Source organism: Ceratotherium simum, chromosome 24 (assembly GCF_057802395.1).
Source record: "Ceratotherium simum simum isolate JZ-2026a chromosome 24, ASM5780239v1, whole genome shotgun sequence".
NCBI classification, from domain to species: domain Eukaryota; kingdom Metazoa; phylum Chordata; class Mammalia; order Perissodactyla; family Rhinocerotidae; genus Ceratotherium; species Ceratotherium simum.
The window spans coordinates 21,025,410-21,039,928 of record NC_141923.1 but is presented as its reverse complement, the minus strand read 5'-3'; the positions used below and the strand labels follow the sequence as shown (position 1 = coordinate 21,039,928).

At 33.0% G+C, this 14,519-nt stretch overlaps 1 long non-coding RNA gene across 1 annotated transcript; it reads left to right on the top strand.

Moving 5' to 3' along the window:
• The first annotated feature begins 5,792 nt into the window (after positions 1–5,792).
• LOC147913902 (uncharacterized) lies at positions 5,793–8,732 on the top strand. Its single transcript, XR_015556020.1, has 3 exons — positions 5,793–5,877; positions 7,849–7,918; positions 8,425–8,732. It is a non-coding gene; the product is annotated as an uncharacterized LOC147913902 (long non-coding RNA).
• The last annotated feature ends 5,787 nt before the right edge of the window (positions 8,733–14,519 follow it).

The following is a 14,519-nucleotide window of genomic DNA, read 5'->3' as shown; positions in this document are numbered from 1 at the left end:
CGACAATCTGGAAGAAGTGGATAAATTCTTAGAATCATACAACCTTCCAAAACTGCATCAAGAAGAAGTAGAGAATTTGAATAGACCAATCACCAGTAAGGAGATCGAAACAGTAATCACAAACTTCCCCAAAAATAAAAGTCCAGGACCAGATGGCTTCCCTGGTGAATTCTACCAATCATTCAAAGAGGACTTAATACCTATCCTTCTCAAACTCTTCCAAAAAATTGAGGAGTGGGGGAAGCTCCCTAACTCATTCTACAAAGCCAGCATTACCCTGATACCAAAACCAGACAAGGACAACACAAAAAAAGAAAATTACAAGCCAATATCACTGATGAACATCGATGCAAAAATCCTCAACAAAATACTAGCAAATTGCATACAACAATACGTTAAAAAGATTATACACCATGATCAAGTGGGATTTATTCCAGGTATGCAGGGATGGTTTAACATTCGCAAATCAATCAACGTAATACACCACATTAATAAAATGAAGAATAAAAATCACATGATCATCTCAATAGATGCAGAGAAAGCATTTGACAAGATACAACATCCATTTATGATAAAAACTCTTAATAAAATGGGTATAGAAGGAAAGTACCTCAACATAATAAAGACCATATATGAGAAACCCACAGCTAATATCATCCTCAATGGTGAAAAACTGAAAGCTATCCCTCTAAGAACAGGAACCAGACAAGGATGCCCACTGTCACCACTCCTATTTAACATAGTATTGGAAGTCCTAGCCAGAGCAATCAGGCAAGAGAAAGAAATAAAAGGGATCCAAATTGGAAAGGAAGAAGTGAAACTGTCACTATTTGCAGATGACATGATTTTATATATAGAAAACCGTAAAGAATCCACCAGAAAACTTTTAGAAGTAATAAACGAATATGGTAAAGTTGCAGGATGCAAAATCAACATACAAATTCAGTTGCATTTCTATACACTAGCAACGAAGTAGCAGAAAGAGAAATTAAGAATACCATCCCATTTACAATTGCAAAAAAAAGAATAAAATACCTAGGAATAAACTTAACCAAAGAGGTGAAAGATCTGTACACCGAAAACTATAAAACATTTCTGAAAGAAATTGAAGACACAAAGAAATGGAAAGATAATCTGTGCTCTTGCATTGGAAGAATTAACATAGTTAAGATGTCCATACTTCCTAAAGCCATCTATAGATTCAATGCAATCCCTATCAAAGTTCCAACAACACTTTTCACAGAAATAGAACAAAGAATCCTAAAATTTATATGGAACAACAAAAGACCCCGAATAGCTAAAGGAATCCTGAGAAAAAAGAACAAAGCTGGAGGGATCACACTCCCTGATTTCAAAATATACTACAAAGCTATAGTAACCAAAACAGCATGGTACTGGCACAAAAACAGACACACAGATCAATGGAATAGAATCGAAAGCCCAGAAATAAACCCACACATCTATGGACAGCTAATTTTCGACAAAGCAGCCAAGAACATACAATGGGGAAAAGAAAGTCTCTTCAACAAATGCTGTTGGGAAAACTGGACAGCCACATGCAAAAGAATGAAATAGACCCTTCCCTTACACCATACACAAAAATTAACTCCAAATGGATTAAAGACTTGAATCTAAGACATGAAACTTCTAGAAGAAAAGATAGGCAGTACGCTCTTCGACATCAGTCTTAGCAACATATTTTCAAGCACCATGTTTGACCGGGCAAGAGAAACAACAGAAAAAATAAACAAATGGGATTATATCAAACTAAAAATCTTCTGCACAGCAAAGGAAACCATCAACAAAACGAAAAGACAACCTAACAATTGGGAGAAGATATTTGCAAACCATACATCTGATAAGGGCTTAATCTCCAAAATATATAAAGAACTCATGCATCTCAACAACAAAAAAACTAACAACCCAATTAAAAAATGGGCAAATGACCTGAACAGACATTTCTCCAAAGATATACAGATGGCCAACAGACACATCAAAATATGTTCAAAATCATTAACTATCAGGGAAATGCAAATCAAAACTACAATGAGATATCACCTTATGCCTGTCAGAATGGCTATAATTAACAAGACAGGGAACAGCATGTCTTGGAGAGGATGTGGAGAGAAGGGAACCCTCATATACTGCTGGTGGGAGTGCAAACTGGTGTAGCCACTATGGAAAACAGTATGGAGATTCCTCAAAAAATCAAGGATAGAACTACCATATGATCCAGCTATTCCACTGTTGGGTATTTATCCAAAGACCTTGAAAATTTAAATGCCTAAAGATACATGCACCCCTGTGTTCACTGCAGTGTTATTCACAATAGCCAAGACTTGGAAGCAACCTAAGTGCCCATCAAGGGATGAATGGATAAAGAAGATGTGGTATATATACACGATGTAATACTACTCAGCCATAAGAAACGATGAAATCCAGCCATTTGTGACAACATGGATGGACATTGAGGGTATAATGCAAAGTGAAATAAGTCCAATGACTTTTTGTAAGAAATAGCCGAGCTGATCCTAAAAATCACAGAGGTTAGTAAGTTCCCCAGAATATCCAAAACAATATTGGAAAAGAAGAACAAATATAGAGGTCACAAAATATTCTGTTTCAAAATTTACCACAATGCCAGGGTAATTAAGACATGGTATTGGCATAAGTATGGATATAGAGAACAATAGAATTGAACTGGGCATTGAGAAATAAACACATATATCTCCAGACATTTGATTTTAGAAAAGAGTGCCAAGAACGTTCAATGGGAAAAGGATAGTCTTCAACAAATGGTACTGGGATCAATAGATATCCACATGCAAAAAAAATGAATTTGGACCCCTATTTCACACAATATGTACTAATTAACTCAAAATGGATAAAGGCTAAATGAAATAGTTAAAACTATAATACTCATAGAAGAAAATATAGGTGTAAATTTTCATGACTTTGAAATAGGCAATGGTTTCTTAGATATGACACCAAAAGCAAAAATAGAAAAAATAAATTGAACTACATCAAAATCCAAAACTTATGTATCAAAGGAGACTATCAGGAAAGTGAAAGGGAAACTACAGAATAGGAAAAAATCTAAAAATCATACATCTGAGAAGCAACTGGTATTTAGGATATGTAAAAAATTCTTAGAATTCTATCATCAAAATACACAATAACCCAATTTAAAAATAGGCAAAGTGGGGCCGGGCCCGTGGCTTAGCAGTTAAGTGCACACACTCTGCTACTGGTGGCCTGGGTTCGGATCCTGGGCACGCACCGACGCACCACATCTCCGGCCATGTCCCACATACAGCAACTAGAAAGATGTGCAACTATGACATACAACTATCTGCTGGGGCTTTGGGGAAACAAAAACAAAAACAAACAAAAAAAAAGGAGGAGGATTGGCAATAGATGTTAGCTCAGAGCCGGTCTTCCTCAGCAAAAAGAGGAGGATTAGCATGTATGTTAGCTCAGGGCTGATCTTCCTCAAAAAAAAAAATGCTCATTCATGAAAATGAGGCAAATATTTAAACGTTAAAAAAATAATAATAAAAATAGGCAAAGTATTTGAATAGATGTTTCTCCAAAGAAATATATGGCTGATCAATCAGCACATGAAAAGATATTTAAAATCATTAACCATTAGGGAAATGCAGACCAAAAGCACAAGATACCACTTCACATCCACTAAGATAATATAATAAATAAAACTGAAGAAACAAGTGTTGGTGAGGATGTGGAGAAATTGGAACCCTTATATGTTGCTGGTAGGAATGTCAAATGGCGCAGCCTCTGTTGAAAACAGTTTGGTAGTTCTTCACATAGTTAAACATAGAGTTACCATATGACCCAGAAATTCCACTCCTGATTATATACTCAAGATAATTGAAAACATATGTTGATACAAAAACTTGTGCAGGAATTTTCATAGCAGCATTACTCAGAATAGCCACAGAGTGAAAACAACCCAATATCCACCAACCAATGAATGGATAAATGAATGTTGTGTATCTATACAATGGAATATTATTTAGCCATGAAAAGGAATGAAGTACTAAAAGGTGCTCAAGTTTTATATAGAAGCGTACACTGGATATAGAAAGAACTTCTTCAGTGTTCATTATTTAAATTATTCTTGAACAAACCTGGGATGTTGGTATTATTCTTACCTTAATTTCACAAGTAAGGAATCAGCCTCTTTTTCCGACATCCTCCATCTTGTTTCCTGCACTCCTGTCATATATATGTGATGATATTTAACAAATATTTACATATTTTTCTTACTCCTTAATTGCTGTTTCCTCTTTTCTTTGTCAGGAGAATTACTACTTATTTATTTAAAATGAGCTAGTATGTTATTCTTCTCTAGTATTGGTTTACTTCCATAGACCAATTTGATCTTTCACCTGGCTTTCCCAGCACTGTGTTCAGAGTTTTGTAATAATACTTAATATATTATATTGTTATTACAAAAGTACACAACTTTTTTATCCAGTGATTTTCTTAAGTGCAGGGGAAGTTCTTCTTTCTATCCTTTCTTCCTCTTTCCTCATTTTCTTCATTTTTTAACATTTTTGGTAAATTTATTATATCTCATCAATATATGATAACAGTGCTTGGGTCAAGGTAGATGTCTCTAAAAATATACTTAATAAATTTTTAAAATGGGTATTTGATGAGAGTTTATTTCTTGCTCCAAATCACAAGGCTAGTACGTGTAATTGAGATTGATTCAAATCTTCTATATTTGAGTACTATATTAAAATATAGTGCTTGTTACATTTCAGTGATTTTTCTAACATTTATATAGATATATGTTAAGATTAAACACTACTCAAAATGATAGTAGATGGCTGTTTCAATAAAATTGCAGAATATGTATATGTATGCCTATAAATATATATACTCACACAGATACACACCCACATCTATATATAGACTTGGACTGTGTCTTATATGTCTATATATTTACCTATAGGTTCTTTGTTTTATGTGATTCAAGTAAGATTACATAATTTACAGTTAGAACTAGGAGAAAATAGTGAATTTTCTTTTCTACCTCATCCAATTAATAAGCAATGCAGTCCTGAGAGGCAAGAACAGGATCTTTTGCTATCTTTTGCTTCTTCTGATAGTTCATCTCTTGATTCCAGGGTACAGTATCCATGGAGAGCAGTAAGTGTTGATAGATTTATAGGCCTCCCCTTTATCAGACTTCATCAGAATAACTGATGATATTATTTATTGATGCTTCTAAGAACATTCAGGTTTTTTTTTTTCTGAGAAAGATTTTTCCTTGAGCTAACATCTGTTGCCAATCCTCCTCTATTTTGTATATGGGTCACCGCCACAGCATGGCCACCGATGAGTGGTGTATGTCTGCTCCTGGGAACTGAACCGGGGCCGCCAAAGCAAAGCACGCTGAACTAACCACTAGGCCATGGGGCTGGCCCCAATATTCAGTTTTTTAAGCTATATTTTTACAATGCCTACTATTAATTTCCACAAATATTTACTTAATATCTACTGTTTGATTGAAGTGACAGAACTACTTTCTTGAAAAGAAACTTTTTGCTGTCCCACATAACTACATTTCAGGAGAGGAAGAGAACTTTCTGGAGGTTTTAAAGGACAATCCCTTCCTTGTGTTTTACAGTTTGTATAAGCCATCTGCATTCCTTGGTGGAGGGCCCCTTCCTCCATCTTCAAAGCCAACCAGGTACCATATTTAAGTCTCTTTCTCTCTGACTCTGACTCTCCTGCCTCTTTCTTATAGGGATGTCTGTGATTGGATCTATGCGACAATCCAGGATCATCTCACCATATCAAGATACTTTAATCATATTTGCAATGACTCCTTTGCTATATAAGGTAATATATTCACAGGTTTAGGAGATTACAATGTCAACATTTTGGGGAGCTATAATTGCCTTCTGTATGTACCCATTTACATCCTGGGCCGTTTTCTTCAAGATGCTGAACCAGTGCTCACCAAGAGTACTGTATTCACTTCCTTTTTTTGACACGGTAGAGAAAAGATGCTCTTTCTTTAGACCCATCTAAAGGAAGGACTCAGTTTATTATAACTTGAGCCACTTCCTCCTCAAATAAGATGATGATATTTTCAAATTAAGGAAGACATGCTGGCTAAACCACACAAACATATGTCATTCTCTAAATCATCACAAGTAGAACATCAAGCTGGATCTTACTGGGAATAAATCAATCAAAAAACATGAATATTTTCCTCCAGCCAAGTGCAATACAATTTGTAAAGGAAATCTTCTAGGTATAAAACTGATAAAAATCTGGCTTTAATATCCTATAATCCAAGCACAACATTGCAGAAGTACATCTTTTCATATTACAGTGGATTACAATTAATAGGAGGTCATTTACTAATTCACTCGAATTAAAATGGTTTTTTTAGCAACTATTGTTTTTTTCAAATTGGAGCAACCATATGAATTACATTAATATAGTTTATCTCATTAAATACATCAACATTGTGTTATAGATGTTCTATTATTCATTTGGCAGAAGAGGCATTCAAGACACAGACATGTCAAATAATTCCAATTTGCCAGATATAATAAATTGTGAAATCATGATTTTAACTCAGTTGTGTAGGATTCCAAAATGTCTAGTAATACTACTGTGCCACATGTCCTAACATAGTACTGAGAGATGATTCTTGATCCGTTGAGTGCTTACCATTGTAATTTGCATTTTCTCTACAAAAAAGTTGTGACTGGCAGGAGTCATAGAACTCGAGTTATATTCTCAAATTATGGGTGCCTCTAATTTTGTTTTTGAAACAAAAAGTAAATAAATGCCTTTCTATTTTCTAGACTTATTTTGCATATCTAAAATAAGTCACCTTTTTGTGAAACATAAGAAACATTAATCTAATTTTTTTCTCTTTACCATCAAAAATACCACTGAAACCACAGACTGAAGTCCTCAGACTGAAGACCAACCAGTAAATTTTAGGCCCTGAATATCCTATAAAATAAAATGTATCTCTGTATGAATCATTATCAAGTGGTCTTTATCATACACTTGAAGTAGTATCACATTGTTAAAAATGTTATGCCAACTTCTGATTGTGCATATGAGTACACAAAGACCGCTTATTCACTGGATATTTTTGGTCTGTAAAATGACCTTTCCAATCTTTAGAGCAGAACTTTTGCCTGGAGCTGTCTTTAATAATGTATTAAGCGTTAAATGTATGAGCATAGCAACAAGCACATTAGTATTTTTTAGCTGCTCTGAATTCCATATTCTTATGTACCTGCACTAATTTCCTTGTCAAAGAAATATAATTTATTTAAATGCAGAATGTCTTATTATTCTCTTCGTTGTGTGTGTACTTCCACATAGAATATATTTTGAATTTTAGTTGGTAGTATCTCAATAGCTAATACTTTCAAACTCTCTTAATCCTAGACTTGTAAGAGTTTCTTAAACTTATGAATAGAAAAAAATATATATCTGAAAGTTAAATCTGAAGCAATCATAGCCTTGTGGATAGCGGCATAGTTAAAAGTAGATGACATGAAAAATAATTTAAGTAGCATTATGAACTGGCTCCAATTCAATAGGGGACAATTTCAAGAAGAATCCTTTTCTTTTCTTCAAGTCACGCTCAATACGCTAGGTGTTCACTAAAATCTCAATTAGATGCATAGGGTCAGTACTGTGGGACTGCCCAGGTCAACTGTGTGTAGGTCGATCCGGGGCAACCATCAATAAGGTAATCAAAGTTGAAATATATTCTACTTACAGCTTCTTGTTTCCAACACTCTAAGAAGTACCTGTAATTGTTATTCCCTTCAGTTCTGCCACTTGGAAGACTGATAGAGGAACCGAGCTTCAGGAGGAAACGTCGTCGTCATTGGATGAATTGGTGGGTGGATGCTTGAGACTTAGGGGAGCAAGATTGAGGAAATCTAATCCGTCCTGTACCAATAACATACACTAAAATTCAAAAGTTATAATATTGGCCTCTCTGAAGAATGTCAAAAAGTTTACAGCTAGTGACTCAGATTCGGAAGGTATCACGGAAGGGAGTTACTTATCCCCAAAATTCTTCATCTTAATTCAAACCAAAGTATAGAATTATTTGGTATTAGTATTTAAAATTACTGTAATGATTGTGATAAACATACCCTAGAGGACTCCCACTATGATTTCCCACTCTCAGATATCCAGGAATTTGTGTAGTTTCCTCTTCTTGATTGGGAAGTGGGTCCAGTAATTGCTTCTCACCAAGAGAATATGGCGAAGGTGATGGGCTGTCACACTTTCTCTTAGGTCATGTTATTTGGCAAAGGTGGAGAGATGTCAGCCCTGTGATTATTTTATATTCTGTATGACTCTGTCTTAGTGTACTCTCTCTTGCTGGTCTTGAAGAAGCAAGCATGCGTGTTGTGAACTGCCTACGGAGAGGGCCACATGGCAAGGAACAGAGGGCAGCAGAGAGGGGCCGGCAGCTAGCAAAAATATGGAGACCTCAGTCCTATAATTGCAAGAGGATGAATTTTGCCAACAATCTGAGGGAATTTGGAAGCAGTTCTTTTCAATTTTGGCATCCAGATGAGTATGTAGCCCAGCTAACACCCTGCCTACAGCTTTGTGTGACCCTGAGCAGAGGGTTCAGATAAACTGTGCCTGCCTCCTGACCCCTGGAAAATGTGTAAAATAAATACATGTTGTTTTAAACCTCTAAGCTTGTGGTAATGTTCTTTAATAGGACATTGAACATGCATACAATAACAAAGAAATGATTTCCACATGTGTAGTTGATGGCAAAGATTTCTGATAAAATAATGCTGCAACATTGTGAGCAAGTGTTCATGAATGGTAAATTTGTTTTTTGAAAGTTCTCCTTAAAACTAGTTATTTATTTAACTGAGAGAACATGCACTGCACAGTGCTTAAGAACATGAACTCTGTATTTCTGGGTTCAAATCCCAGCTCTTCTACTTTCTAGCTGTGTGATCTGAGCAACCCAATGCAATCTCTCTAAGCCTTAGTTTTCTCATCAAAAAAATGGATATTAATTGTATAAACCTCACAGGCTTGCTATGAAGATAGCTTGAGAAAAATATCATGTCATTTGAATTTGATAAATTACTGAAATAAAGATTTTGGTTTTTCCAGTGTAACTGTATGGTGAATTGTGTTATTCCTGCCAAAATGGGTAATCTTCAAAAGTGAAATAAATAGCTCCACCCATTGTACCTAGAATTAATGTCAGAGATAGCATAGGCTGTGAAAATTTGCAGATACCCACAATTAAAAGGAAGTGAATTTAATAAAAGAGCAAAATAATATGGAAAAATAGTCACGGATTCATAGCAGATATTTGCAGTAGATTACAGATGTCAGAGAGAGATCACATAGAACTTGGCTTTCAGAGAAAATTTGTTACCTATAGGTAAAACAAAGTTCCAATGGTAGAAGTTTTGGTTTAAAAAAAGCTGTAAAAGAATGGAAACTTTACTTTACCAAGATGTGTAAACAGGATAGAGAAGGATGAGTAAAAGAATCATGAGGCCAATAGTAAACTTTAAGGGAATTCTTCAAGACTCAAGTCATAAAAAACATTAAGGAAAGAAGACAAAGAGTAGTTCATCCAGGCACCTATTTCACAAAAGTAGGACAGAGTCCATGCTCACCTGTTCCTGGCTGGAGAATTACTATCAACTTCATTATGATGTCATATCTGTGGTACAAACTAAGTTTACCAGTATTTTGTATTTCTAGTTTTTACATACACTTGAAATAAATAGGGAATCTGTATATAAGTCCATCCAGTATATAAGCTGATCCCAGCAAATGTATTTTATTGGCTTCTCAGTTAACTAATGTAATTTATCCTTGAAAGCATGTTGTTCAATGGATTAGCCTGTGGTTAATTTTCCTTAGATTTCTCTCTCAGGCATAAATGTTTTACTTAAGGTCCTTGCACCCGAAGTGAAACTATGTATTTGAAACAGGCAAAGTGTCCTTAATTTAAACGGACATTGAGTTTAGTCACGTTTTCAATGATTATATTCAATAGGAAAAATGACTGAAAAATCAAGATCTTTTGAATCAAACTCTCTTTCTTTTTCTTTTGAGTGTAGAGATATCCTTAGTTTTCTACTATAAAGATTAAACAGTTATAAAATAATCAACTTCAGGAGAACACCTTCCAGTGAAAAATGAAAGCCACCTAATTCATTTGACATTATCTAGGGGCAAAGTCAGATGATGAGCAGGAAAGGGGATATTTATGCTTATCATGGTTTTAAAGTAGCTTTAGATTTTGAAATTTTTAAAGCCTACTTTATATTGTTGTAATAAATCATAAAAATATAACTAACAAATCTCAGTAAACATGACCTTTTTTTAAGGATTTGTAAATATCACTCTATTTTTCTCTGTCACTCTTCTCTAATTTAGAAAGATAAATACAATATAAATATTGTTTGGGTGTTGAATCAACTAATCATTAGTATTTAGAGTCCCAGTGGTTTTTCCCCTGGATAGTTAATATTTTCCAGTAATTTTAGACGTATAACAATTAAATTCTTCCAAATGTAGTAACATTATATTTATTTTTTTAATTCACATAATGAGATTTTTATTTTGTATGTTAAATGTGCATACATATAAAATATAGTATATGTAGTTGGCTTAATTATCTATGTAAGACCTCAGAAGCAATTTTCTGAAATATAGAATGATGGACAAATTGTATATATATTTATTAATATATATATGTATGTCTACATATTTTTTTAATGTTCCTGTTCATATTTCTCTTTTCTATATTTATATTTACCCTGCCCTAGAATTTTATCTCAACTGATGCTATTATTCCAATGTAAAATTTGGGTAATTCTACTTCTCAAACTATGTAGATATTAGAATTAAATCTAATATTTTACATGTTTATAAATATTTTTAAAATTTTTATGGCGAAATGAAATGGATTATGCCAAATCTGGTCTACTCAACTTAATGATTTTGCCAGATTGCAATATATGTATTTAAGACCCAATAAATGAAGTATACTTCCAGATAAGCATTTCTCATAACATTATATATTAGATAGATAGACAGATGATAGAAAGATGACAGATAGATAGATAGATAGATAGATAGATAGATAGATAGATAGATAGATAGATAGATAGATAGATAGATAGATAGATAGATAGATGATAGATAGATAGATAGTAAATTATTCTTGTGTTCTGGAAATAGCCACATAATAAAAGAAATCAAATCTGGGAAATGATATAGCTCTAAAAATAATTCCAAAGATAAGTGACAAAATATTTTGAAAAAAAATGGCATTATCAATGGGAAAAATGTATAATTTGTGAAGGGAATGGTGAGATTAAACAAACATTTATTGAGCATTCATTATGTGTCAGTGTTTCTTTTAGGGAATTGTGCTAGTTATTGGGGATTTTGCTACTTGTATATTTAGGTGCATAACCTCTTATTTTTAAAAATTAGTTTCACTAATTTACAGACATATTCAATAGTAGGCAGATTAAAAATGCTATAATTAATTAATTAATCTCAAAATTCTATCAAGTGCTGACATTATGTTATTCGCTGAGCGAAGAAGAGAAATACGTTCTTGCCCCATGGAGCTTAAAATCTGATAGGAAATGTTCTTGTGAATTTCTAAACATGCATTCATTTATTTATTCATTTAACAAATACATGTAAATAGTTGAAGGAAAGAAACTTTTAATGCCGATACATCTTAAAACAGTATGAAAATATTTTCCATAGACCCTCATGACCTAGCCTCACATTGGAAATACAAACTGTGGACAATTATAGTTATATATAATATAAACATAGTTATATATGTTATTAAAATATTTTTTATTATCTCGAAGATATTTATTTTCTGGCATAATTTATTTTCTGGCATAAATGGTCATTTGATAGCAGGAATAGGGATATTAATTGGGGGGGATATCATATCAGGTTGTGGCTCACCTGTGTATATGAATAGAAGGTATTGTGCAGTCTATAAGTTTTGCTGTATTAATCATGACAAATTGATTATCACTTCACTGGGAAAAAATGATACAGATAATACATATTAAATAGTGCATATTAAATTTGAGAGGATGAAAGTGATTGATTCAAGGTGTGCCTTTAACATATAAATCCCAAGCCAAGGACTGATAGTCCCTGTACCACATCAAGAATAATCACAAATCAATCAGCTTTGTGTAAATGTTAGTAGATAATGCTGGAAATATATGTTATTAAAAATAGTATCAATATATTTAGCTTCCTGAACTTTTAAATGAAGTTAATTTTGCTCTAAGAAGTATGCCATCTGTATGGAAGGTAGTTCTTTTGTCTATTAATCTGTTCATTCGGTCAACAAATGTTGTTATGTAAGGAGAATTTTCTAAGTGTATTATATTTCAATATGGCCAGACAATTATTTAATTTTTCAGACCAATAGACAAACTTTTAACATCTAAATGAATGATTCTTAGAAAACTGATGGAATGCATGACTAACCATATAATAACGTCATTGAAAATGCATTATATATTGGGTTGCCACTATTGATTGATAAATTATTATTGATAGTAATAGCATTATCATTATATACAACTGTAGTTGTCACTTTTTTTTCTGCCTTCTCATCTGCTTGGCTTAAAATGTTTAATAACATTTTATTCTTGTATATAAGTGTTTATGTAGTCAGTTATTTTATAAGTACACACATAAATGTAAATATGGAAGTTAACACATGTATACATATATAATTGTTTATTCATATTCTTACATAGATACAAATATATTTGTGTATGTGCATTGTAGAAATGACACAAAATAGCAATTATAAAACCAAAGTTTTATTTGAAATTGTGATAATTTTATTTGCATTGATTACAAAGCGTCTGCAACAATTGCTAACAAGAGCAAATCCGTAGATGTGGGAATATCAATATGCTTCTTAGTCACAAAAAATGAAGATGTATGTCCAAGGTATATTGAGTTTCTGAAAATTATTTCTTAGTTCTCATAGCAAATAAAACTACAGTAAAATCAGTTTTGGTTGATTAGATAGAAGTGACAATATCAAACGAGAGGAGAAGATAGTAAATTTTAAGATTCATTTCAATATACACCGCATTCTGCAATAATACAAGTACACTTTATTTTGTGATTTTATATATAAATATATAATCTAGAAATCATGGTAACTTTTTCTGAATTGTTTTTCATCTCCTAAATTGCCATGTAGTTGAGTTGCAATATGATATTCTCAGAGTAAGTAAAATGGAACCTTAAGAAAATGCCTAAATAACTCAAGTAACAGCAACATGAAAAGTTCTTAGCTAATTAAAGAAGAAAGAGAGGTAGGAAGATTTATGTGTTCAGATTACTGATTCTCTAATTTGATTTCTTTATTTCGTGACTCGATAATTAGCAACCACAGGTAATGAATTGTATGTACAGGAATAGACTGAGAGAACTGAAATTATTTTATTCCTCCAATTATAGTGGTATCTCTGATTTTAAAATATCTTGTTAAAAGGTATATAACAGTAACAATTTTAGTTATTAATCCTCTGTTATTTCTTACCTTTGATTTTATTGTAATGAATAATTTTAAATTTGATATTTATACAGTTTTAAGAGTTAACACGTTTAAGAAGATTAGTTTTTTTTTATTATTTTTTTATTTTTTATTTTTCTTTATTTTTTTTGTTTGTTTATTGTGGTAACATTGGTTTATAACACTGTATAAATTTCAGGTGTGCAACGTTATACTTCTATTTCTGCATGGATTACATCATGTTCTCATGTTCACCACCCAAATATACAATCCATCACCACAAACATGTGCCTAACTATCCCTTTTGCCCTCCTCCCCTCCCCCTTTTCCTCTGGTAACCACCAATCCAACCTCTGTCTCTATGTGTTTGTTGTTGTTCTTATCTACTACTTAATGAGTGAGATCATATGGTATTTGACCTTCTCCCTCTGACTTATTTCACTTTGCATAATACCCTCAATGTCTATCCATGTTGTCACACGAACTCTTCTGAGACATTCTCTTAATCTGAGAATATGTTAAAATATAATATTCAGGCATATAAACCATACATTTGCATTTCCACCCACTTTTACAAAACTGACATTTACAATTCAGGACTTTGTCAAGAAGTAATTAGGTTAAGTCATTTGAGAATTTTACCAGAACTTGCATTCAACTTCCAGGAACATAATTTTGAAATGTCTTGTTTGTAGAAATTCATATTAAATTGCCATCAGGAAATCACTTTGGACTGTTTAGAAACTCTCTTCTCATCTAAATTACCCCTGCCTCTCTTATTTTTCTGTTGAAATATCCCATTAGTATAAAGTCCCTTTATAGGAAACTAGACATGAATAAAGAACTGTTTTCTTTCTTCTGTATTTGCTCCCTGTTACAGGTGATATAATTTCCTACAAACTGAGTT